Source organism: Dromiciops gliroides, chromosome 1, assembly GCF_019393635.1.
Source record: "Dromiciops gliroides isolate mDroGli1 chromosome 1, mDroGli1.pri, whole genome shotgun sequence".
NCBI classification, from domain to species: domain Eukaryota; kingdom Metazoa; phylum Chordata; class Mammalia; order Microbiotheria; family Microbiotheriidae; genus Dromiciops; species Dromiciops gliroides.
Genome location: NC_057861.1, coordinates 330,751,001 through 330,778,949, shown reverse-complemented (window position 1 = coordinate 330,778,949; position 27,949 = coordinate 330,751,001). Strand labels below are relative to the sequence as shown.

Here is a 27,949-nt window from a genome sequence, read left to right as displayed (position 1 = left end):
GCCCATATCACCCTCCTCCTCAAAGATCTTCATGGGTTCTATATTGATTAAATAAACATTTTTTTCTCTCTCAGAATGACATTTATAACTGTTCAAAATATGGATTCAATTTACTTTTCTAGACTTACCACAGAATATTCCTGTTCATGTACTCTGTGTTACAACCAAATTGGACTCTTAACTATACCCAATTTAACTTTCTCTCTCCTGTCTTTGTGCATTTACATGTAGCCTCTTCCAGTATCTGGAGAAATTTACTAACCACCTCTGTGTCTCAAAATTCTTATCTTCCTTCATTGCTTACATCATGTGGTATATTATGTAAATTTACCCAATCCCTATCTTTCTGTGCTCCTAGTCATTAAATATACACTTCTTTCTCAAGTGACCTGGAATATATATACTGCACCTTCCTACCCCCACCACTAGTAGACTATCAGCTCCTTGAAGGCAAGGAGTATTCTCTTTGTCTTTTTAACTCTAGCACCAAGCATAGAATAAATGCTTAAAAATCATTTGTTGAACTGAATTTATTAATGAATTATTTCCTTCTACATTTCAGTAAGATGCCCTTGGTAAGGAGATGACAAAGTGACATTGTGGAGTTTGGTGGGGTGGTAAATAAACACTCCTTCATTCTTGGCTGTTCACGAGCTGCCATGCTCTGCATGGTGTGGCATTCCATAAATCCTTCATCTTCCACATCTTCCTTTGGCCTCTCAAGAGTATTTCAGTACTCTGCAACTTGTTGGTGAAATTCATCAGAAAAAGGAAGTGAATAAATAATGTTAGTAGGTCTTATGAATAGAATCTCCAGAACATGCTTATGATCGATATTTCTCCAGACAAAAGATTAGCCCATCTGAGCTATAACAGCATAATGGACGTTTAGGTTCATGTCTATCCCCAACACACATGCTGTTCCTTTCTATTTGCCTTCATTGAGATTCCCATCTAGGATGCCCTACCCTGTACTGTCAACTCACATCTATCACTTCTTTAATGACTTGCTTAAGACCTACTTCCTCCATTTCATCTTTCCTGGTTAAATCAAACTCAGTCATCTTTCTTTTTCCCTGAATCCCTTTACACTTAATTGCATATAATCTATATCATGCCATTAAACTCCTTATCATATACTCCTCATCATATTCTATATTGGATCTTTTTACTTATTTCACGTATGTAGTGTTCTTTTTCCTCCCCAAGTGAAATGTAAATGACTCTAGCTCCCATTCATGTAGAGCACAAGGCCAGTTAAGCTCTAGAATAATAGGCACCATGATGTAGATGAAACAGTAGGAGAAGCCAGAAAATTGGCCCTGAGCTATACCACTTAGGGCTTTGAGACAAGCCAGCTAATACTTCAGTTCAGTGGGTCTTTTAACAACTCATGCTGGATTTGCTGATCCCTCTCCTTATGTCTTTGGAAAAGTCACTTTCCTGTTCTGTGCCTCAGTTCCTTTATTTGTCATATGAAAGGATAGGAAAACGTCATTTCAGTGGGCCCATACAGTTCTCAATTCAGGAATTTCTTATTCTACTATTGTTACCTAAACTTAGCTAAACCATGTGATTAGATCTGGGATCCAGCCAGGATCTCACCCCTAAAAAGGGAAGCGAACTTTAGCTGAATATAAGCTCTAAACAATGCCAAACCTATGTTTCCTGAAAATGTTATGATACAAAGTTAAGGCAAGATCAAGCTGAGAATAGTTTTGCAAATGAAATGTTCATGGAAAGTTTTATCATGTGTTTACACATAACAGACCCCCATTTCCATCATCCTGGAACTTTTCTGACATCCTTTCCAGATGGATCTCTAAGTTCTGGGGTAGAGTGGTCTCTGATTTTTGCTTCATCCATATCAGCTCTATTCTGCCCTTGTCCCCTTAAGAAAATTCCAGATCAAAGATAAATCTGCCACATGAACTGATTTGCTGCACAGCAAGATAATTCTTTTAAGTAGTTTCTATTATAGGAAAATTAATTTCAAGGCACTTCATACAGTTCTAGTAAAATCCTTCCGCTCAGCGGGGGGCCATGAGCAACATTAACTGCACAGCGCTCACTGTGCACGCCTCGTTTTAACTTGGTGCAGTGAAGAATTTTTCAAAGTTAGGCTGTTTTTTTAATATGTTTTTTTTTTCCTCCTGCTTGCATGAACACTGAAAAGAGAAAACTATTCTTTGCAGTATTTTCTATAAAACCCTGAATCTCCTTGCCACCTCCTATAGGAGAATCAAAATGATTCTCCAAGGGTAATCTTTGAGGTTTCTGAGGATTCAATCCCCTAACTTCCATAGTGGTAGGGAAGCCCATTGTGTTATTTAAGGGTTACCAGGTAATGAAGCATGTGCCCATCTACTAACACATGCTTAAGAGTGCCAGTGGTTTGCAAGAAAAAAGGATACAATGAGACTTCACTTAAGCACAGTTTCATAGGAACATAACTCAAAAACTGGAAGTGACCTCAGAGGCCATTGACAAATAGAGAAACTGAGCCTCCAAGAGGTGAAATGATTAATCCAAATTCACAAAGGAAATGAAGGTGTCAGAGGCCAGATTTGGAACCGGATTCTCTACTTCAAATCTGTGCTCTTACGCCTCTATTATTATGGCTATTTTGTTGAACAAAAGTAACTATCTAGAACACAACAAGGAATTGGGAAGGTAGCAAAAGAGGTTGTTTAGCAGTGGGGGGGGAAGGACAAAGTCCCTGCACTATTTTCACACACTTGACTCACAGGAAAATTTCTTAAGCCTTCATTCACTCAGACCTCATTTACTCTTATTTTGCATATCATTCTAAAAAGGTCAGTCATCTGGTTTCTCAGCTGTATAGCTAATCAGAAACTGTCAATTAGAAAAATGGGGCAGGGGATACTGCTAGAGGCAAACAATTTGAGGAGAAGTGAGCATAAATAGGATGGAAAAAAATCAATAAATACCGACAGAATACCTCAAAAACCATAGAGACTTGTGAGCATTTGGGGTAGGGACAAATGGCCTTGGTCATGACTCTTATTCCCTAATGGCCGCACTTTTTTACGACCTTAAATAATGATGTTTGTCCATAACCAAAAGCATAAGACACAAAAGAAAAGGTTAAATGATACCTCGGGCCCACAAGGCTGTATTTGCCTCCATGGTGGCAGAGCAATAATTGTTCCAGGGGGAGGTATCACCTCTGATGAGTGGGCCCTGGAGAGCCAAGAAAGGTTTAAAATACAGTCAGCATCTGGTGCACTATGTTAATCCTTACAAAATTAATAAAGTATGCTTCTACTGCCGCTAAATTAGCAGGACTATTTGCTTAATAAAATATGTGTTGCTGTCTGGGTTTTATGAGCCAAGTCATAAATGGCAGTCTTCACCCTGGTGTTAGAGAGTATTAGACAACCTTTCTATGTTCCCATTCCAAGGGTGATCATGACATGGGGATGCTCTCAAGGCTTTTCAAATGAAGTTTAACAGAATCACAGGGTAAAGTTGTCTGCTTCAACAGAAGTGGTCACCTGTCCTGTGTTTAGGTTGACTGACCTCAGATAGACATGCTGCTTTCCCCTAATTAGCAGGGTGAATTTTGCCATCTCACTTAAACCCTCCCAGACCCTGTTTTTTCCTCTCTGGAAGAACAAGGGTCTTGAGCAATATGGAACTTCCAGAAAGCTATAGATATTTTTTGGGGGGAGGGGGCAATGAGGGGTAACTTGCCCAGGGTCACAGAGCTAGTAAGTTTCAAGTGTCTGAGGCCAGATTTGAACTCAAGTCTTCCTGAATCCAGGGCCAGTGCTTTATCCACTGTGCCACCTAGCTGCCCCAAGAAAGCTATAGATTAAAAAAGGAAAGAGCCCCAGATTTGACATCAGAGAATTTAGGTTAGAATCCCATCTTTTGTACTACCTGTGACGTTGGTCAGATTATTTCCCCCCTCTAGGAATCATGGGTTAAATGAAGGAATTGGACCAGATGGCTTTAAGGTTCCTTTTAGCCCTAAATTTGTGATCCTATGATTTCCCAACTCTAGAATACTTTATTTGTATGATTCTGAAGGAGGTCAAATAGAGGGATATTTTGTTGTTGCTGTTGTTTAGTTATTTCTGACTCTCTGCAACCCGATTTTGGGGTTTTCTTGGCAAAGATACTGGAGTAGTTTCTATTTCCTTCTCCAGCTCATTTTGCAGTTGAAGAACTGAAGCAAACAGAATTAAATGACTTGCCCAGAGTCACACCGTTAGTAAGTGTTTGGACTCATGAAACGAGTCTTCCTAATTCCAAGCAAAGTGCTCTATCCACTACACCACCTAGCTGCTCCTTAAGAGGAGGGATAATATATGAACAAAATGGGGATTAGGGGAGTATGGGATTAATCTTCTCTGATCTCTCTGATAAACTGTTCTCTACCAAGTAATTGAGTCAGAGAAGAAGAAAAGTCGCCTCCTGTTTGCTGATTTGATTTCTGATTGTGTTTTTTCATTGGTCCTACCACCTGCAAATGTAGCTACTCTGGAGCCAGTGTTATTTGATGAATGAAGATGATTTGATATTCTTCTCAGGTTGTCAAGGAATAGGAAATACTTTTAAGTGTTTTCCCCCTCATAGGAAGAAACAAAATAAAATAAAATAAAATAAAAGAGGCTTTTAAAGGATTAGCTGACACAAATGGCAGCTTTTGTGCTGAGGTCAGGTAGATGCTACTCAACTCTCCAAATCAGAACACTGAAGACTGCAGGAAGGGTGGGGGAGGTGAGAGGGAAGTGCTTCAACTGAAAACACCAAATAGAGGCAACTTTTAAAAGGGAGATGGAAATGGATCAATCATCTCCAAAATAAAAAATGCCATTTAGTGGTTGTATCTCATAGAACCTCCCATGTTATTGATTGGTGTCTTTCTCCCTTTTGAGAATGAGGAAGAAGGAGGGGTGAATTAATATCTTTCTTGGTGGCCTGATTAGAAATTATCATATTCAGTACAGCAGCCCAGGTTTTTTTGGTGAGGCAATTGGGGTTAAGTGACTTGCCCAGGGTAACACAGCTCGTAAGTGTTAAGTGTCTGAACCTGGATTTGAACTCAGGCCCTCCTGAATCCAGGGCCAGTGCTCTATCTACTGTGCCACTTAGCTACCCCTAGCAGACCAGTTTTGATGTCCTGTGGGAAAACTTATTTTAAACAAGATTTTGTGATATAATGAAAAGAGCTCTGGACCAGGAGAAGAATGATCTGGGTTTGAAACATGGCTCTGCCACTCACTAGCTATATGATCTTGAGGAAATCTCACTTATCTTTTCTTTAAATTAGTCAATTTGACTCAATTCACTTTAAGCTCTAAATCTTTAATTATATGACTTCACAGAATCTCAGTGTTTCATCCATAAAATGAAGGATAACACACTGGAAATATATTACTCACAGGCATAATGCTAATAATCCCATCCATCTGTATATATGCTCTGGCTCCATGGAGATATGTAGGTGCATTGAAAGCCCCCTTCATTCCCATATCCAGAAGTCAAAAGCAGAGTTGATGGGGGCAGCTAGGTGGCACAGTGGATAGAGCACCGGCCCTAGAGTCAGGAGGACCTGAGTTTAAATCCGGACTCAGACACTTGACACTTACTAGCTGTGTGACCTTGGGCAAGTCACTTAACCCTCATTGCCCAACCAAAAAGAAAAAAAAAAAGTAGAGCTGACATTGGATATGTCTCAAAAGAGAAACATGTCCTAAAAAAGGGATGGAACATTTCCAGAGTTCCTATATCCTACTGAGGGTGGAGGGTATACTTGATCATATGACCATATTCATTCAATCCACCAGTCATGAGCTGCTGCACATATCTTTATCCAAAAGGTCCCAAGACATACCCCACAAAAAGCAGCCAATGCATATGTCCATTCCCATGAATCCAGAGTGCTTTTCCAAACCCACCAGATTATAACTATTGTAAAAAATTATGGTTAAGAAAGCATTTTGAAAACATAAAGTATAGTAGAAATAATATCATCTTAGTACCAGTTAAGCAGATACACAAGGACAGAACTGTATAATAGTTACAAGCCTTTCCCAGAATAAAAGAATGGTTTAATTCTTTCTGCCTTATAGGCAGGGTCTCTTTTCTGTGCCCTTTCTCACTGCAATGAGGTACCCCTTTCCCAACACCACAGGTGTCCAGTACATTAATATTTTCTTGCTCCCTACAAGTCTTCCCAGGAAAAGCTCTAACACGTCATTTCTAACACAGTATGAATGCAAATCACTATTGTAGATGTGTGGAGGGTGCATTTTAAGGTTTGTTTTTTTTTTTTAATTTTGAAAGGAAAGGTTTTTTTACAGGGATTCTAAGTATCATTGTATGGAAAAGAAAATAATTGGAATAAAAGGGAGGCCTTCTCAACACACCTAAAATCAAGCCACCAAGGCCACCATATGGTATGAGGCTAATAATATGACTGGACCCTAGTGCTTCCAATTATACTCAATGATGTGTCCAACATCTCTATGTGAATAAAAACTGAAAACTTCAATCTCAACCTGGCTTTTACCCCTTATCTTGACTTTGCCATTATATGGAATCAATGTGAAGATTTTGGGGTGAAATATGGATTTTTCTTCTAGTTCGTTGGCATAGTGTAGATATAGTTGGGGACCACACTTATGTGACCCATCTATTCTTTTAAGATCATGCTGATGCTAACTCAAATGCTGCTGAGCTCCATTTTTTTTCATTTCCCATTGAACTAGAACATGGAAGGTAGTTATAATAGTAATAATATAATCCACAACCAGGCGAGAGACATATGTTCCTTGGCATCCCCTCTTCCTTTCAACACTCAGAAATTCAAGGGAGAGTTAATACTTGATATTTCTCTAAAGAGAAAGAGCATCTAAAAGAAGAATGCAATATGATCCTTTAAGCCCCCAAAGAAGAATTAATCTTTAGTAATATATATAGTATAGGGTTTTTTTGGGGAGGGGGAGTTGGGGAAATGGGGATTAAGTGACTTGCCCAGCATCACACAGCTAGTAAGTATCAAGCGTTTGAGGTCTGATTTGAACTCAGGTACTCCTGAATCCAGGGCCAGTGCTTTATCCACTGTGCCACCTAGCTGCCCCTTCAGTAATATTCTCTAAAGGTTTTAGTAGTAGAGTGTCAGGCATCAGCAAAAGTTTACCTGGGAAATCATTTTGAGCAGAAGGACATTCTTCTTACTTCTGAGACTACCACATCTACTATTTCTGCCCATTCTGTTTAAACTCTACTCCTTTATCCAGGTACTCATTGCCCTCATGCAGTCTCTTAACTGTTCAGGGTTCTCCATAAGTCTTTTTTTTCTTTAGCACATATGCTAAGGAACCATCTAACAACACTTCTTCCTCCTTCATAAAGTGATTCTCTCATTAAAAAAAAAAACAAAAAAAACAAAAAAAGGGGCAGCTAGATGGCGCAGTGGAGAGAGCACCGGCCCTGGAGTCAGGAGTACCTGAGTTCAAATCTGGCCTCAGACACTTAACACTTACTAGCTGTGTGACCCTGGGCAAGTCACTTCACCCCAATTGCCTCACTAAAAAAAAAAAAAAAAAGTGATTCTCAACTAGAATTCAGCCTACTCAAATTAAGGTGGCAGTGAAAATAATAGTGATAATGATAATTATGATGACGATAACAACAATGATGATGATAATGATGTTGATTATGCCCAGTTTTGTAGTGCAGTCCTATAATACCTGTTACTGAAAAAAGCTGAGTCTTGCGGATCACTTGATTTGGGGAGTTATGAGATTGCCTACACTAATTCTGGAGACAATTTGTTAAACACCATCACCCAAAAGGCCACCAGATTACCTAATGGGTGTGAAGTGAACTAGGTCAGAAAAGCAGAGCATATTGAAGTTTCCCTGCCAATCAGTTGAGAATGAACTATCAGTAGCCATTGTACTTCCAGTTTAGGCAAGACAGGAAAATCCAGTCTCAACAACAACAACAACCACAAAATCACAGATTGATGATGGGTTGATAGATAGATAGATAGATAGATAGATAGATAGATAGATAGATAGATAGATAGATAGATATAAAGAACGAATAACCATTTATTAATCATTGGATCAGACATTGTGGTAAGCTCCAGGGATACAAGTACAGTTCAATGGCCCCAGTTCTCAAAGAATTTACATTCTAATAGTAGAAGACAGAAAAAAGAGTATGTAAGAGAAATAGGATCATGAAGGAGGGTGTCCTATCAGATAGAATGAGTGATTTGGAAATGAAGTGACCCTGGCAGGGACTCAACAAGAAATGGTAATTTTCCCATACTCCCCTACCCCCATCCCCAACCCCATCCAAGGGATATACCAATTAAGAGAGAACAGGTCCAAGGTACTATTCAGGGCTAGGTGGTGAAATAACCCAGAAAGAGTCTTAGGTGAGAAATAAACTTAATATTCTTAATATTCTCCCTCTCTCTTAATATAAAGGGATCATAAGTAGGATAGTCCATAGAAATGAAGTTCCAATAATATGTTTTCACATATCTACTATCGTACTGTCTAGGTGATCTTCTTTGGCTAGGATTTTTTCCCATTGTCACTTGAATCATTCCATACAAATGATCATTTATCATTAGTCTTTAGAAAGGATGAGCCATTCACCCATGAGTTTCTCTCAGTAGTCACAAAATCATAGGCTATCTCTAAATTGGGAAAACCAAAGTCTTAGAGCACATTTTTTTTTTTTTTGCTGTTAACCTAAAAGATTTGTGGTAGACTGAAAAACTACAATTTGTTTTTCCAAGAGAAGCTAATTACTTAAGGCCAAGGTGGTCTTGAAAGTCTAAACCCAGAGTAGGATTAGAGTTTTCACACTAATGGAGGGATTGTCATCCCATCCCAGCCCTTTAGCCTGGCTTATTCCTTAGTCTGATATTGAATCAACATCATCTACAAAGTCCTTGAATGCCAATTTTAGTGGTTTTCCCAAGCAACTTCCTCTGGAGAAAGGCTTATTCATTTACTGTTTTGTACAGTTGATCAAAAACAGCCCCTTTCTGTGATTTTTTTTTCCATAAAAATCTTTGTTACCATGTGCCAAACTATATTCTGCATCAGGTTTGAACACATATACTTACATGTGTATGTACCCCTAGACACAGTTACTGTAATAACAAATATCACCTCTTTTCCCTTTCCTGGCAAAGATGCATGAAAAGGCTAAAAAATTCATCATTTTATAATGTGAAATTGGTCAAGGAAAGAATAAATGGGTTAGAAATATTTTCTCAGTGAAAGATTGGCATTTTTCTGCTTCAAAAACCAAAACTAAAGGGGAAAAATAACCTTTAATTTTCCCTTTCATCCCATTACCAACATTAGCACAATCATCAGACTCATTAAGGTAACATGGTGCTGATCAGGAAAGGGACCATTACAAATCCTTCCTTCTATGTCACAAAATGTTATAGATGTTTAGTGGGTTTTTTTGTTTGTTTGTTTGTTTGTTTTTTTTTTTTAGTGAGGCAATTGGGGTTAAGTGACTTGCCCAGGGTCACATAGCTAGTAAGTGTTAAGTGTCTGAGGTCAGATTTGAACTCAGGTACTCCTGACTCCAGGGCTGGTGCTCTATTCACTTCCCCACCTAGCTGCCCCAATGTTTAATGTTTTGTGGTTATTACTGGAACATCAATTTAGATCCATGATTTTATTTATTGGGTATTCACTCCCTTGAAACAAATTGCAACCCTTCTGTATCTTTTCATCTTGGGCAGAGTGTGTCCTTATTTTTCTATAAGTTCACCATTAATAATCTACCCAATGTGATCTTTTAATATCTCAGGGACATCATTGCCCTGGACTGAATGTTTATGAGTTAACTTATGCTTACTATATGACCATTCTACTTCCTCATCTGTTCTGGACATCAATTGTCTTCAATAATATCTTTTTACACCATTTCTTTTGGTAAGGCCATCATTGGTATCAAGCCATAGCATACTTATTATATCCACCACCATTCATTTTGGGTAATTTTCCATTTTTATTCTTTATAGATATTGGTGTACCATGATTTACAAATATATAACTTCTCTAGGAAAATGCTGCTTTTAAAGAGATGGGCTTTTGTGACAGTAAACATTATAGGATAATTGGAAATGCTATACAATTTCGGATTTTCTTCATTTCCTGGACTATGAGCTAAAGCTGTAAGGCATGGGCCATTCAGATATACAACATACATAGCCTAGGTAATATTGAGTTTTCATCCACTTTTTTTTCTCAGTGTGGATGGTTGAGTGACCTGTTTTGCATCACTGTGGGTTGAGAAGGGTTTTGTTTTGCTATAGGGCTTGAATAAATTAATGAAATATTATCAGTTAGTAGCAGCATTTAATGAACTCCATTAAGCAGGAATCCTTTTCTTTGGACTTTATTACATTAATCACAGGCAAAGGTTGTAGGAGAGCATTTATTTCCCTGCTCGATGACTTGCTGAATATCTCTGTAAAGCAAGGTACAAAATATATTTCATGGAGAGGCTCAGAAATTCCAGAGTTAAAAAAAAAGCTTCCTTCATTCTTAGTTGCTAGTTCACCCCATAGCTTTTGTTACTATATCAGTGTTGACTCACAGATGTTTGATGTGTGAGGAAAAAATGATAAAAACTGGAATATTTGGGGGCAGCTAGGTGGTGCAGTGGATAGAGCACCAGCCCTGGATCCAGGAAGACCTGAGTTCAAATCCGGCCTCAAAAACAAGACAAGCTGTGTGACCCTGGGCAAGTCATTTAACCCTCATTGCCCTGCCCAAAAAAAATTGGAATATTGTAATAGACTACTGGCTTTGATTTCATATAGACGAGAGAAGCTCTCAAAATAAGGCCCCAATCCCCAACTCTCAAAGATACATCATTTTCATAATGAGGTAAAACATTTAAATAATATTACAGATTTAACAAATAGAAATACACCTTGGGAAGTGTCAGTGACAGCAATAAAATCAGTGGGGTGATCTCAAAATCTGTATCTTTAGTTCAGATTTTAGTATTAAATTTGTCCTATATTTATTAAGTGCTTAATGGACATATAGCCTTGTATGTCTTTTATGTACCTTAGACTAAACATGTCTAAAACAAAGTTAATGGATATACGGATTTATAGACTTACCAGTTCTCTGACCTCTTTTTACTTTGCAGCTATGCCTGAGGGAGAACTCACTTGAGCTGCACCTCCAGAGTTAGAAATGGGAAGAGACACTACCCTGTCTGTAGTACTTACCTGTAAGCACATGGCATCTTCTGTCTCTATTTGTTCTATTTTGACCTTCAGCTTTGGTGAAGAACATTCATTGGGGGTACACCCTTACATTAACTATGGAACCTGGGGCATTCATTTTTCTTCTTTGGGCTTATGTTTTCTTTTTTGTGTAAAATATGAATCAGACCAGGTGACTTCTTGATGACACTTACATCTCTAAGCCCCAGTTTCCCCAAGTGTAGGATGGGGATAATACAGGGTTGCTGTGAGCAAAGTGCTTTGTAAAGCTTAAAATGGTTGGGATGAGTTATTAAATTCATGAGAGCACTGTTTTTATAGAAAGGATCCCTGGGCCTCACTCTTGATAGGGTTTAAAAGTGGAAAAGAGGACAGAAATGGTGCAGGAGTATAGGCACCAAGGTCAGTCTTCACTGTCAGAAGTTTTTTGTTTGTTTGGTTTTTTACAAGTCCTGGATCCTTTCTTGATCTTGGTTGACTGCTGTTCTAATCTGTCCTTATTGACTGTTGTCTCTGAGCGTAAGATTTGGAACAACATCACTGAAAAATCTCCCATTCCCCTGGGCAGTCATCAGACACCTTCCTAAGCCTATTCATTGCTATTGCTATTTTGGATTACTGCAGCATCTTTCCTCTGGGGAAATGGGGGCTCCTCTGGCTCAGAACGAGCCAACACAATCCTCAGAATCCCCTGTCATCCAGAGGGATGGGAGAATAAATTATATAGAGGGAAATTTTCTAATTTCCCTTCTTTTTTTTCATCTTCTGTTGACTCACCTCCTCTTACTCAATATCCCCCAGACCCTCATATATGTCCCTGAAAACACTTTCCAATAGGGATACTGTTAAAGAGAAGGTAGAAGTATGATAATACTGAGGACTGACCATCTCAAAAATCCTCTAGTTCAGAAAGGTCACCTTTAGCAGGGTACAAACAGTTCTGGACTGGGAGTCAGAAGATCTGGTTTCAAATCTCACTTCCAATGTGATCTTGAGTACAGCACTTAACCTCTTTGGGTCTCAGTTTCCTCAGGTTCCTCATCCTCTTCACTGAATATGTAATGATGTAGGAAATACTTAGGTAAGGTTTTTGCCAACTTAAAGTAGTATCTTTATCAGGGGAATCTTTTAAAAGCATATCCTGGAAAAGGGGGTTCCTAACTCAAAGAATTATAGAATCTAGGATCAGAAGAGGCACTTTCAGTATTCTGGCCCAATCTCCATCAGATACAAGGATCCCCCCACCCCACCATCTCATGTTGCCCCTTGCATATGGTAGGCCAGTCTTAGTTTCAGTTCCAGTGATGGGTGGTCCTCTCCCCAGGGAGGAAAACCATTTCTTTTGGCATAACTCTAATTGTTGGAATATTCTTCATTTTGTTGAGCCAAGATTTCCCCCCTGTAATTTCTACCCTCCCAGAAAGATTCTGCCATTGGAACAACACAAAATAAACCTGTTTTCTCTTCTGAAGAATGACACTTTACATATTTGAACCATTTAGATTCAAGTACTAATTGAATGAATTTCTTCCATGAAGATAATAGGGTTGTTTCTTCACCTATGCCTTTGTACTGGCAATCCCAGGGACCTAAAATGACCTCTCTCTTTACCTCATGTTTGTAGAATCTTTCTCTTCCTTCAAGACACAGTTTCAATACCATCTTTTACGTAAAGCCTTTCCTGATCTCCCTGCTAAGAAGAGATCAAAGGCTCTCTTTCTATACCTTCTTTATTTTATTCTCTTTATATTTAGTTTGTATATATTCGTGTATGCAATCGTTGCCTATCTCCTCCTCACTCCCCTCCCATGCAAGTTCCTTGACAGTAGAGAATGCCTTATTCTCCTTATTCATATCCCCATCATTTAGCACAATGCCTGGCACATAGTAGACACTTGATGAACATTTGTTGATTAAATATTTGTTGCTGATTGATTCAAAGGCTGGACAAAGGGACTAAGGCCAGTGATGATTGGCTGAAGGAACTGTGTAGCTTGGAGGCAATGGGATTCTTATACATAGTTTCACATATTTGAAGTTATTGTGAAATAGGGTTTAAACTTGTTTTTCTTGGTCCCTCTTTGATAAAACTCAGAACCATGGGAAGAATTTGTAAAAAGCAAAATTTTCCTTGATAGAGAAAAAGGAAATACTTCTTAATGAGATATAGTATAATCTAATGTATAGAGAATGGGTTTAGGATCAGCTTGACCTGTCTTCAGGACTTACATCTAACACATACTGGCTGTGTGACCCTGAGCAAATTAATTACTCTCTCAGTTTACAGAAATTCTCTAAGACCATAAATTGCAGAGAAGATGTCTACCTGCATTGGTAGTTTCCTTTCAGAGAATTCCCTATACTCATAAACTCACAGGCCCCATTTGAAAAAATTAATAAAAACAAAAATAGAAGCAGTCATATGGAGTAGTACATAGAGAAAGGTCTTTATGGTTGAGTCAGAAGGACCTGGGTTCACATTCTACCCCTGACATATAGTGGCTGTGTGACCCTAGAAAAGGCATTTAACCCCTCAGCATTCCCAACCACTCTCTATGACTATATGCTGCCAAAGAATTAGTGATTTTCATTGGCAGAGGGAATTCATTCCATAGATATTCCTTATATTTATAAAATAAAAAAATCTGTATATAAAAGAAAAATTTCCTATAGTTTAATGATATCTGAAGGGGAAAGGACTTACTTGTCAGGAAGGTATGCATTGAATTAGAAGGCCACTGAGCTTCCTTCAAATTCTGAGGTATTGTTATTCTATGAGTCCCAAAGCCCCTTTGAGTGCTTAAATTCCTTCTTTTCCCATCTTCTCTAGACTATACATATGCTATGAATTAATTTCTCATCACTACATTTCAGAGGTTGTTGCACCTGGGGTGGGAAGACCTTAGGATCATGGAATCACAGGATATTAGAACTTAAAGACCTCTTAAGTATCTTCTAGTTCAACTCCTTTCTTTTAGAGTCAAGAAAACTTGTGCTCACAAAGGTGAGCAGTCTTGTCTGAGGTAACACACTTAGATGGAGGCACAGTGTAGATTTGAAAGTACCCAAAAGCATTATTTTTACAACCTGTAATTTGATTTATTTTCTACCTAATCTTTTGTCCTAAAAAATTCTTCAGAATTTTTAGTCTCTTCAGAATCATAGTCTCTTAGAGCAGGGAGGTATAAGGGAACTGGAGATAAGAGAAGTAAAATGACTTGTCCAAGAACATACAGTTCAAAAATATTAGAAATGGGACCTGAATGCAGAGACATTGTACAGGGTTTCCTTTCTAGCACCTGTCAAACAACATCATTTGTGTTATCAGTTGCTTAGCCAATCTGTCATGTCATACCTGGTGAAAAACAAAATACAAAACAACAAAGATACCAACAATGACGACAACAATAAAAACCATGAGCTCAAAATAAGTGATAAAATAATTTAGAATGGTAGGAAAAGAAGCACTGAGGAGAGATCAAGGAAAAGGGAATAGGCAGGAAAAAAAAAAAAGAAGGAATAGCAGTGTTGGCAATTCTTTCCTCTCCTCACTGACTAGTGGAAGAAGTCTCCTTCATTAACTAGGTTCCTGAGGAGTAGTTTGCCTCTAGAGGGATAAGACATCTGACATCTGAGAAGTGGGAAGCTCAGTTCCCAGGCCTCAGCTTCTGAGACATGACTGAGCTGCCCCTTCTGACGGCCTTTGTTTTCTAGAATCCATCCTTGCTCTGTGCATTGGGAACAGAAGACATTTCCTTTAATCATGCCTTATAAAAGCACGAGCTGGTTTATTGGCACATGGATCAGGGATGATTTGGGAGCCTGTCTTGTCTCTGGGAACAAGAAGTCTCCTCTGTCAGCCCCCATGGCATACCTTTTGGTGTCAGATGTATCAGTGACTCTAGAGCTTAGGGGAATTTTCTTCTACTTGTGTCTCAGAGAAATGTACTCAATGATGAAAGAAGAAACTAAGAAAAGATTTTTCCACTAGGTCTTAGGTTTCTGCATAAATGAATGGAACGCTTTTGGAAAATTTTGATTCTAGTTCCAAATTTTCCATTTCTGGTTCATGGTGGGAAAGCCACTCCCTGTCCCCATTAATTCTAATGCATGAAAGACTAAGGGGAAAAAAAGGTAGATAGCTTAGCACAAACTCATTTTTATTCAAAAACATGAATGATTAATAAATCAGTAGATAAAATTCCTGGCGTGGGAACTCTTTTCTATAAGTCTATGATAAAAGGAAGAAGGATCATACTACAGGTGGTGGAAAGGACCTCAGAGGCCATCTAGTTCAACTTCATCATTTTACAGATGATGAAATTAAGGCCAAGAGAGGGTAATTGACTTGTTCAATGTCATGCAGATAAGGTCAAAGGCAAGGATTGAACCCTGGTCCTCTGACCCCAGAGCCAGTCCACTTTCCTGGTAACATGCTACCCCCAATGAATAGATAAGTCTTATGGAGTTATCCAAGGGAATTCAAGGTTAATCACCTTTCCATCAAAGCCTTTCCCTATTTTGAATTTCCCTGTGATTGTGGAGGTCAGTCACCCAGATCTACAACCGAGTATCCCTCTTTTTCTTATTTTCCCTCCCTCTACAACTTCCTATCTCTCAAATGTCCCCTTCTCTCCAGTCATCATGCCATAACATTAGTTTAAGTCCTTTTCACATCCACACTGTTACAGAAATAGACTTCTAATTGCTCTTCCTGCCTCAAGTCTTTGTCTACTCCAATTTATTCTCCATTTAGCTGCTACTATAATTCTTTTACCTTAGAAAATGTGACCCCTTTGCTTGAAGAGCTCCAGTGACTCCCTATTATATCAAGGATCAAATATAACATCATCTGTTTGGCATTTATAGCTCTTCATATCCTGACCCCTTCCTATCTTTGAAGTCTTCATATGCTTTGTTCCCCTCTGTGTGCTCTATGGTCTACATCAGCCCATTTGTTGAAGAGGACACTCCATCTCCTATCTATACCTTTGCACTGTCTGACCTCAGGACTGACCCCATTCATGTCTACCTCTTACTTTCTCTGTCTTTATTCAAGAGTTAGATTAAATTCAACTTTTACAAAAGGCCAGTTCTGTTCACCTAACCCCCCCCCACTCCACTATGCCTTCCTATTTCAGATTACTTCCACATACTCTATACAGATCTTCTATATGCCTGACAATATTTAAATATTGTCTCAGTTATTAAATGTATACTCCTTGAGAGCATGAACTGTGTGTGTATATGTATCTGTGCACTAGCATTTAACACAGTGTCTAGAGCAATGAGTAAAATAACTTGTTTATTGAATGACTTACTCAGGGTCCCATAGATAATAAGCATCAGAGATGTGATATGAATTAAGGTGTTCCAGACTTGAAGCCTAGAACTCTATCACGTATCAGAAGCTATCTCTCTAAATTTACCTTTGATATTACAAACAAACAACTTTACATATTTCCTACAGATGACACTTTAATCATATCCTTTCCAGTTATAAAGGGTGGTGCCTAAATTATTAGAACCATATATAGTAAAATATGTGTATATCAAACATATGCAATTTGCTACAATACATGTACTCATTCATATTCCCTTTGAGTGTTTGTTGTATATGTGTATTCATGAGATGATTAGGTCTGTCGTAGAAACTAAAAGAACTTATAATCTATGACTTTACCCGAGGCTCCAACATGAAGATATTCATTTCTTCTTCCTTGGGAAACTCATTTCCTCTCCTTCCTTCCCCCTCCCCTCCCCCAGTCCATGCAGAGAATTATCCACCAGTGGACCTATTCCCTCACCTGTACACTTGGCAGCTTCTCCTCTCTTATGACTCCGGGACCATCCCAGTCCTCTCATTACTCCCTCTCTTTGTAGGTGATTGTCCTTGAATGTTTGCTTGAACTAGGTTGGGGGAGATGTATAATGAAAGGATCATGCACCAGCCTCTAATATCTGTTTGCCCAATAGCAAATTCAGTCATTTCAGTTCCTTATCCTCTGACTTGCCTTCACACTGTATTTTCCTTCTCTCTACTCTACTGTTAGCAAATCCCCCTCTATCTTTAAGTCTTCATATTTCTTATTCCTCCCATTTTCTGAAATTCAGTGAACTCTAGCTTTCTCCTGAAGACACCACATCTCTTGGCACTTCCTCCAAGTCTAGTTGTTCCTTCTTTCATACTCCATCATCTACAGAGTCAGGAAAAAGAGTTGACATAATCTTCCTTTTGTTATTATCACTCAAGGAGATTCATGCTATTATTTCTCTTTCTAAATAAGTTTGGTTCCTTATCCACAGTCTCTTTTTCCACTACAGCCCTTGCCTTCCTCAAGCTTCTGGCTTTCACTTCCTCAACCTTACTCTATTCGATCTGTCCCAGGTACCAGAATGGGCCTTTGATTGGGCCTTTCCAAAAGTTAACAGCAGAGCAGGGGTCCCAAGGTGAGTTCCAGATTGGAATAAATGAATGAATGAATAAAAAGTATTTATTAAGTGCTTACTATTTGATAAGTACTTTGCTCAGCACTGAGCAAATACAGTTTTCAGAGAAAGAGGTATCAGGGTAAAGATGAGAAAGCAAGGTCTCGGGGAGTTCAGAACCAAGTAGAAGATATTGAACCAGAAATGTTCAAACCAAAGCTGTTAAACCATCTTCCAGGGGTGCTTCAGAAAGAACTTCAGTACTTCACAGGAACTTAGATGAGATGATTTCTAAAGTCTTTTTCAACTTTAATAGGTATAGGAAGGCCTCATTCCACAGGTGAGTAGAGGTGACTGAACCTGCATGGAAAGAAAAGTGTAGGGCTAGCAACTGAAAGTAGATGCTTGCACTGTCAATAATAGACATGGCATATATTTACCATTTAATAAGAAATCATGCAGAATAATTACTTTCATTAAGCCGCCCTTCAAACAGAGCTTGCAAGTGATAAGCATCTCCATGAAGGGGGGGCACAAAGAGTGGGAATGGATTGCCCAGTATATTACTCATGGCTTTGAAGTTGTTTGAAAGAAAACTGAATGAGGCCTGTAGCTGCCAGATTAGATTTAGGGAATACTGGGAAATGTTTGTGATCTGAAGGTTTTCAGTTAAGAGCAGTTCCAAAGAAACAGAGTTTCTGCTAGTCTGAGACTGTAATTGAGTTTCCCTTTTTGGTTAAGGAAAATGTTATCCCACAGCTATCTTGGGAAAGGCCTTATAACAGGAACTTGGAAAGATGGGAGGTGGAAAATGAAGCATAGGTCAGCAGTCAATGCAGGCCAAAGCTACGTAAGAGATAGAGATCCTCAGGCTTCAAGAGAATCAGAGCATCTGAGAACTTGAAGGTAGAAGGGACCAAAGAGATTATGTATGTAGTCCCCTGCTTTGCCAAAGAGGAGGCAAAAGCCCAGAGAATGATTTGCCCAAGGTCCTACATCAGGTAAGTGAAAGAGCTAGGATTTTAATCCCATATTTTCTGGTTATATATTCAGTGCTCTTTCTCTAAGGCATATTGTGACCATGTCCAGAGAGGCCTTTCGGTGAAAGTAGAATGAGCATTAAATGGGATAAAAACTCTCCTCTCCCCTCCCCTACCCTGCCCCCTTTATAAAATTTGATTTTATTGGCATATTGTGGGGAAGTATTTTGGAAAGATCAAAATGCCAGGCAAATTTAAGTAGTGAGTTCCTATTATTCAGATGATATAAAGACCTACCACTCATCCAAGATCATTGTTCCTAAGACAAAAGAACTTATGGAGCTAAATAAATCTATAATTGGAAGGTAGCACACTTATATCTTTACTCAGATGATTCTCTCTCTTACAAGAGGTAGGTCTGGCAAATCATATATTTTCCAAAAGAGAGGTTCCATTAGTCTGAGGTATCGAGATTATACTTACAACTGTGTATAACAAGTGGTATGAACTGAAGAAATCTTAGCATATCCCTTACCCTGTCCCTAAATATTTCCCCTTATAGACTGCCTGAAATTACATTGGATATTCATGCCTTTGAGCTAAGACACTAGCTCCTGTTAAAATACAAATTATCCAATCAAGGAAACATATTTAGCTATTTTAGTCATTGTTAGTCATCTCTACTTCAGCCATAATTAGAATATTGGAAATAACAATAATAAACTTTCCAGCTATCACAGCACAGATCCTTCAGGGTTAGTATGTGGCAAAATGTTATTGGGTAGCATGATTTTTCCTTTTAAAGGTAGTTGCTAACATTAATATAACACTTTTTTTTGCATTTATTATCTCATTTGATTTTCATAACAACCCTGTTATAGGTGCTATTGTATTAAGGAGAAAACTGAGACCCATGTTTTCTTGGAATCCCATATTTAGTAGGCATCTAAGATAGGGACTTAAACTTGGATGTTCCTGACTATCTACTGTGCCACCTAGCTGGCATTTCAGGAAGCCTAGAAATGACAAAACAAATGAACAAACAACTGATTTTCCCTGGATCTCTCCTCATCATCACGTAGTGAAAAATAACAATAATCCCAAAGTCTGAATGTTTGTTTACAAATCTTGCCTTTGATACTTAACAGCTGGGCAACTTTTGTTTAGCAATTAAACTCTCTGTCTTGGTTTCCTCATTTGTAAAACAGATCTAAAAGAATCCTGGAATTTCCCGGTCCCTAGGCTGTGAGGAAAACTCTTTAAATCTTAATTTATTGATGTATTTATTTTGCAGAAAAATGAGGGTTAAGTGACTTGCCCAGGGTCACACAGCTAGTAAGTGTCAAGTATCTGAGGCCGGATTTGAACTCAGGTCCTCCTGAATCCAGGGCTGGTGCTTTATCGACTGTGCCACCTAGTTCCCTGAAAACTCTTTAAATCTTAAAGCATTATACAAATGTGAGCTCTTCTTAACCCCCAGAGGTATTCTCCTGAGATTTTAGGCCACATGTACAATCACGCTTATGTGGTCCATAATAAAGAATTTAAATATTTTACTGGTTTAAAATATCATTTTGTTTGAAAAAGACAGAGAGCTAGATGACATGTGGTAGGGGCACGACACAAGATGGCTACGATTTTATAATGAGTTTGGGGACAGGAATAGATCTGAAAAGTGGAGAGATTGCCCAGTGAAGATGGTACTCACTGGTTTAATTTAGCAGGGATCTCTGAACAGTCCAAGGACAGTATAAGCACCCTGAGACCTTGGGGAGGGATACAATACACAGAGTGCTCTAAAAGATAAAGGGAGAGGTATGGGGAGGGGAATAAAAATGAAACATTTACTTCCCAACTGGACAAAATTCTACCCTGTTTAAAAATAATGAGAAAATTGCTGCTGCCTCTTCCTCTTCTAGGTACCCACCAATAATTTCCTTATTCAGTTGCAACTGTATTGGCTAGTAACACTGATGGCTCAGTCAATATACACACATGCACAACACACAAACATACTCAAAAACAAACAGGACTTTGACTGGATAGTGTTGATTGCAAAGCCTAGCATACCACCTGAAATATAGTAATTTTCTTTCGTGAATGAATGAATTAATGAACGAACAAACAAATGAATGAATGTAGAACACCTATTCTGAGTCTCAAGAGTTATAAGTAAGACAAGAACACCAAAAAGGCAGAGGGAAGCTTTTTTAAAACAAGGCTGAGGCACTGAAAAATTCTGATTTCCGGGATAGCACTAGGCCTCTCATTCTTCATACATTCTTTTACTCCCTAGCAAACTGACTATTCAGAGCTAAACAAGTTTGGTTTACCTTTTTATCTTTTTATTCTAACAACTAAGATAACTAGTTATTTATTTATTTTGGGGGGCAGGGCAATGAGGTTAAGTGACTTGCCCAGGGTCACACAGCTAGTAAGTATCAAGTGTCTGAGGGTGGATTTGAATCAGGTCCTCCTGAATCCAAGGCTGGTGCATTATCCACTGCGCCACCTAGCTGCCCCCATAGTTATTAATTTACAAATACATAGAAATTACCAACTGAAATCTTTGCAAAAAGAAATGTTAATTTCAGATTCCATAGAGGTTTGTACAATTTCTCCTGTAATCTGGTCCCTCTTGTTTGGGAAAGTTTAAGTGTTTAGGGTCTCATAAAAGAGTTCAAAAGAAAAAAAGCACAGTTCTCTCACAATATTTCCAGTTAAACACTATTACTCTTTCTAATGAAACATTCCAAGGTAGGATATTTTTGAGGAGTACATGAAAGAAGTCATTGTTGTCATCACCATCCCCATCACAACCACCACCATCATCATTGTCATTATTATCATAAACAACAGCAGTTATCTCACTCGCTTGTTTTCTTTGGGAGAAGGGATTAGGATTTGTGATCTCATCCATAGAGGTACCTTTCAGAATGGACTCTCTCCCTTGAGGCAGATAGCAGCATATCTATAATTTTGAGTTTTAGAGAATCTATGGGGACACTGAAAGCTTAAGTGACTCGTTTAAGAGCAATTATGTCCACAACTATTATGTTTTAGAGACAGGATTCAAACCTATATCTTCCTGAATCTCAGGTTGACTTTGTATGTACATGTTCTAGTACAGATATCATTAAGCCCATTTTGTGAATGAAGAAACTGAGGTTTACAGAGGTGAAATGACTTGCCTAGGGTCACATTGCTAGTAATTAATTTGAAACCAGGACTCTTAAGTGGTCCAGACATCATTGCCAAAACTGAACAATCATCATTTCTAACGTAAGCATCATCACCGAACCTACGAATTAACCTTAGTTTGATTTTTTTAAAAGTTAGACAAATATTAACTGAAGGTCTAATTTGCACTGTATATACTTCCACTCTTCATTTCAATGCAAACTTCTTAATTATGGAGCATTATACATATTTTCTTATCAGTACTATTACACTGGCATAAAGGGTTAGTTGGTCTCCAACTGTGAGCAGCAAATGTTAGAGCCTAGTTACAAACCAGAATCAAATTTAAACAAGTTCAGCCAATTGTGTAACCACAAATGAACCTCTCACCCAGTTACCTAGGCTGTAAACACAGAGAATAGTTACACATCAGATTCTCAAAGAAGTATGGAGGGGTGCGAGTGGTAGTTAGGGGGGGAAATGAAAGCTAGTTACAAACTTTTCCATGTTTACTGAGCAGTTTCTGATCCAATGCAGATTGTTGTTATTTATGATGATCATTTCAGTTTACACCACAATGCTGAATTGTAATTATATCCTCTGGTATGAATTGCTTACTCACTACTTCCCCCAATTAGTTGAACCTTTGTTTCCTATGTGTTTTTGTTGTTGCTTCAATATTTTGGATAAATAGCTTGCTAGAGAACTGTTCTTCAGCATTTCTGATAGATTTTTTTTCCTCTTCTCTTATAAATTGCTCAATAAAATTTGGGAACATAAAAAGGGCACCAGAGGTGATTAAATATTTGTATTTGTTGGGCTTTTTTTTTTAAGCAATATCTGATTGCTTACTGGTTACATTGAGAAAAATGCTTTTGTGTTTGTGCCCTGGGATGGCCAGGTGAACTCTTAACTATAGAATTTTATAAGGGAAGAATGGAGATATATAAGTGGCAGCATGGGATCACAGAAAGTACCCTGGACTAGGAATTCAGAAGTCTGGTTGACCATCTTCTCTCTTACCTTGTCTAGTTAGATAAGAAATTTGGATACTTGGATACTTGATTCAGAAGTACCTGAGTTCAAATCCAGCCTCAGATACTTGACAGATACTAGCTGTGTGACCCTGGGCAAGTCACTTAACCCCCATTGCCCTGCAAAAAACAAACAAACAAACAAACAAAACCAAAACGGGGAAAGGAATACTTGTATAACCTCCTTCACAGAGTTCTTTTGAGGAAAGATTTTGCAAGCAGTTAAACATTTTGTAAATGTGAATGGTTACTTAATAATATTGGAGAGGAGGGGGCATTTGGATAGCTTCACTGGAGATGCCCATTTTCCCCATAGAGCTAAATTTACACTTTCCTCACCAAACTAGAGAATCTGTTCTTTTTACTCCCCATCATTCTGTCTCATGGAGAATTTGGGTTCCCAGAGGAAGGTTTATATAAAGACCCCAGCCTTTGAAACAATCAAAGATTCATATTCATTACTGCATCCTGTCCATCAGTCAGCAAGTCTTCCCTTTTTAGCCCTACAGAAACACATCATTGAAGGTATAGAAGAAGTATAAGAAGTCGTAGTCCCTGCAATCACAGTCTAGTCAGAGAAAGAAAACCAATTTAGCTCAAGTGTCATTTCCTCTATGAACTCTCCTCTGATGCATTTAGTAAGAATCCCTCTTCCCCAATAGTATGTGTTTGCCCTTCTGTAAATACACTTAGCACACATGATTTAGTAAGATCTATCTCTGTTTTGCACTACATCCACCTAGTTACATCCAAGAAAATTCCAAGATAGTAGGAATTATGGGTCTTATTTAGTTTTGTTTCTTCCCTAGGGCCTAGTACAATAGCCTCTATGCAGTAGGTGTCTAATGTCTGCTGGAGCTGCAACTGTTAAATGCAAGACAATACAGCCAACTCCTCAGTTGTTTTCCAACAATAATTATTCTTGGAGCTTAGAGGAGAAAGATATCATCGTTATGATTAGAATAGCCACAGAGGTTTCTGGAGGAGGTGGGGCCTGAGCTGAACTTTGAAGAATAGGTAGTATTTGGTGGGGAAAGGAAGAGAAGAGAGGAGGAGAATACTCTCTGGGAAGAAGAGGAGAAAGCACTGGCTTAATGATTTAAATCTTAGCTTTCTGCCTAGTAGCAAACAGTTAAATAGGACAGCTAGGTGATGTAGTGAGTAGAGCATCAGGCCTGGAGTCAGGAAGACCTGAGTTACTTAACTGTTTATCTCAGTTTCCTCATCTGTAAAATAAGCTGGAGAAGGAAATGACAAAACTCTCAAGAAAACCCCCAAAAAGGATTGTGAAGAATCAAAACCAACTGAAAACGACTAAGCAACAACAAAATTACTCAAATAGCTAGTCAAATAAAATTAATCACCATTCCTTTCTTTCCCTTTTAATTCTAAAACATCTCTCACACCCTCTATCTACTCACAAGTTCAAATTGCCATCACCCCTTGCCTGGATTATTACAATGGCCTCTCCCCTTTTTGGTACATCATCCACCCAGCTACCAAAATGATATTCCTAAAATCCAAGTGTGACCATTACCTTCCTGGCGCAAGAAGCTTCACTGGATCATTATTGCCTCAAAGAAAAAAAAATATATAAATGTATATGTCTTATTTAAAGCATTTCATGATCTGGCTCAAAGCCTCTTTTATAAATTTATTTAAATTGTTCCATTCTCCACAGTCTACAATATCACCAATCTAATTGGACTACCTTTTGCTGTTCATCAAACTTGACGTTCTCTCTCATGTCCATTTGTATGTACAGTCTGACCCCCAACTTGGAATAAACTCCTTCCTTACCTTCACCTCTGAGAATTCCTGGCTTCCTTCTAAACTAACCCAAAGTCTGACCTCTTACATTCAGCCTTTTCTGGCCACCCTTGTAGCAGTTCTTACTTCCTCGAACCTGTTTATGCTTCTTCTTATTCTTGTTTAGTTATTTTCAGTCAGGCCTGAGTCTTCATGACTCCAAATGGAATTTTATTGGCAAAGGCACTGGAGTAGTTTGCTATTTGCTTTTACAGAATGAGGAAACTTCAGCAAACAGAAGCAAACAGGTCTTTTGTGACTTGCCCAGGTCACACAGCTAGGAAGTATTTGAGGTCAGATTTTAATTCAGGTCTTTCTGGCTACAGACCCAGCATTCTATCCACTCTGCCATTTAGCTGCTGTGCTTTAAATTTAATTTGTGTATATTTTTTATTAACATATACAGGTATATTGTTTGCACTGATAGACTTTAATTGGAATAGGACTAATAGAGCAATATAGAAGGAGTTTCTTTAGGAGCTTCTGCAACATATAGAATACCCTCCTTTAAAAAAAAATGTACTCTCTGGCTCATTACATACCCACTACAGAGTATAAGTGTGGGGAGAATCTCTAAAACAAAGCTTAGGAATGGTTCATGTCTAGATTCTCTCCAAAAATGACTAAAAAGCTTCCCCTCCCCCCTTTTATAGAAAGGTATCTAATGAACAAAGTAGATTAGATATCGGTTGTCTATTTATTTCCTCTACTGCAAAAGAAATACTTAAAACACAAAAGAATCATAAACACGCAATGATAAATACTGAAAACAGAGTATAATAAACCTACCATTCCTATTATACATTTCTGGAAGATTGACACTTAAAATATTAAAATGTGAACCACATAGCAATATTGTTCAATTCAAGTGGTTATATGGATAATTGAGCTCCTTCTAGTAAAAACAAAACAAAATAAAACCTATATTTAATAACTCCAGGATCAAATATATTTTGGAGGGCATTCAAACCTCTTTATAACCTGATCGCTTCCTACCTTTCTCATCTTTTTACATCCTAGACCTCTCCATGTATTCTATAACCCCTGTGACACTCTTTGTTGTTCCTCACACACAACACTTCATCTGCTCATTCCCACTGGCTCTTATCTCTCATGTCTGGAACACCTTGCCTTCTCATCTAAACTTCCTAAGTTTCCTGTCTTAGTTCAAGTCTCAACCAAATTCCTACCTTGTGTAAGAAGCCTTTCTTAATCCTGTGTAATCCTAGTGTTTTGCCCCTGAGATTGCTGCAAATTTATTTTGTATATACTTTGGTTTTTAGTTGTATGCATGTCATCTCTCCTGTTGGATTCTGAGTTCTTTGAAAAAAGAGATTGCTTTTCCCCTCTTTCCTTGTATTCTCAGTGTCCTGTATCTGCAACATAGTAGATATACTTGAAAAATGCTAGTTGACTGATTATTATCCCAATAAAGCTTTGATCTTATTGCTTTTAAGAAAGCAGTAGAAATTTCATCCCCTCCATGTCGTCTCATTTTGGGTAATTCTTGTCTGTGTCTTCAAATAAATTCTCCAAAGAAAATATACTCAATACACTGGAGGTCTACCTCTAAGCATTTAAGTTTTATGACTACTAGGACAATATCGATCCATTCATATCTTTTCCCTTGCTCTTTCTCTGTGAACATACCATGTCCTTTTTTACCAACCACACATTCCCTAGATGATACCTTTGATACTATTTTATATGTTCAAGTCATCAGGGATATGCTATAGCCGACTCATTTCCAGCACGTTCATCTTCATTGCTCTTTGCCTGACATACTATTTCAATTTGGAACTCATCATTTGAATCCATATAGAATCATTAGAATAGCGGTTTTAGCATAGAATGATTGTATGTGTGTGTGTGCATTTGGCACATAATCAGATCACTAAAAGTGATATACAATTTCCAACTGCAATCCAGGCCACTCTCCTATTCAAATTCTGGCAATAAATCATTGGCTACCTACAGTACCTATTCAAAATGAATGTGTTGTTGGACCAATGCAATGGCCTCTTGTCATAACTTAAACCAATAGGTATTTTCCTTCCAATTAGATTTTTCCAGCATAGGTTGTGAGACTAATCTCCTTTGCTTTGGTATGGATTTTATTGTGAAGTCCCAGTAGCATTTCAGGGCCTGATATAATCAGTACAATGTCATCTGCAAATAGAAGATTAGGAAGATGCCACTATGAAGTGAGAATCCCCCCACTATTTGGATCTTAACCAGGGCTATCTTTATTTATGTGAAAAACACCTTTTTCAAGCACAAATCTCCTTAGTTTCTATCTCACTTGATGTTAGTAATCAAAGAATCAAAGAACAGTACATAAAATAAAGTTGATAAGGGAGTAAATGGACTTATTACACTACCTCAGTGGCCACCTACCCTATCTGTTTGTAAGATCAGCTCTGTCCAAGGGGCAAATGATTATTGAGTGGAGGTGCTTCAAGAGAGTCAATGTTGTTTTGTGTTTGTTTCTTTGTTTTCCCCCTTTTATAAAGCTACTTTGGAAGTTCCTTCTTCATGGAGTCATTGCATTTGAAATTTCTAAACCAAGTCACCTACATAGAGTGACTGAAGCGAGAGGTAGGATACAAACACAATCACCATATCCAGAAAACAATGATGCTACTATTTTGTCACCTGAGTTTTATGTGACTCAACCATTAACTTTTTATTGACTCTTCATGACATTCCTGACAATTAATTCAACTTTCTCTTCCTATCAAAGTCCCAAACTGGGACTACCCAACTCTTTCAAATTCTCACCACTACTCATTTTAGCTCCAAATCTCTATAGGTTTCCTCCAGTTTTAGAACAAAACATGGCTACCCTCTTATTCAAAGATAACCCCTATACTTGTACCCTCTATCCCATTCCTGTCTTATACCATCTATCATATCCCCTATTTTTTATGCATCTTCAAATTCTATCTCTCCCCATTCGTACATTTCCTTACTCAATCCACAGATATGTGTAGGCATTAACCCTACAATTTGTTCCCCACCATGCCATTAATTCTCCTTATTGAGAAATCTAATAGATGATTCACTGATAATAACTCCAACTCAACCTACTTCAAACTAATCTTATCATCTTACCCTTCTATTAATGGTACCACCATCTCCTTAGTCATGTTGAGGACATTTGAAGGACTCCTCCTCCTTGGCCTCAAGATCCAAATTGGATTTTGAATCTTTTAAATATTGCTTCCAACATATTTCTCCTATATATCTCC

General features: G+C 38.2%; 1 long non-coding RNA gene across 1 annotated transcript; it reads right to left on the bottom strand.

Annotated features, from left to right (window-relative positions):
• Nucleotides 1–515: 515 nt before the first annotated feature.
• Nucleotides 516–24,846, bottom strand: LOC122747044. The gene is made up of 3 exons (XR_006355606.1): nucleotides 24,690–24,846; nucleotides 3,120–3,204; nucleotides 516–744 (listed from the first exon to the last, which is right to left on the bottom strand). It is a non-coding gene; the product is annotated as an uncharacterized LOC122747044 (long non-coding RNA).
• Nucleotides 24,847–27,949: the final 3,103 nt, after the last annotated feature.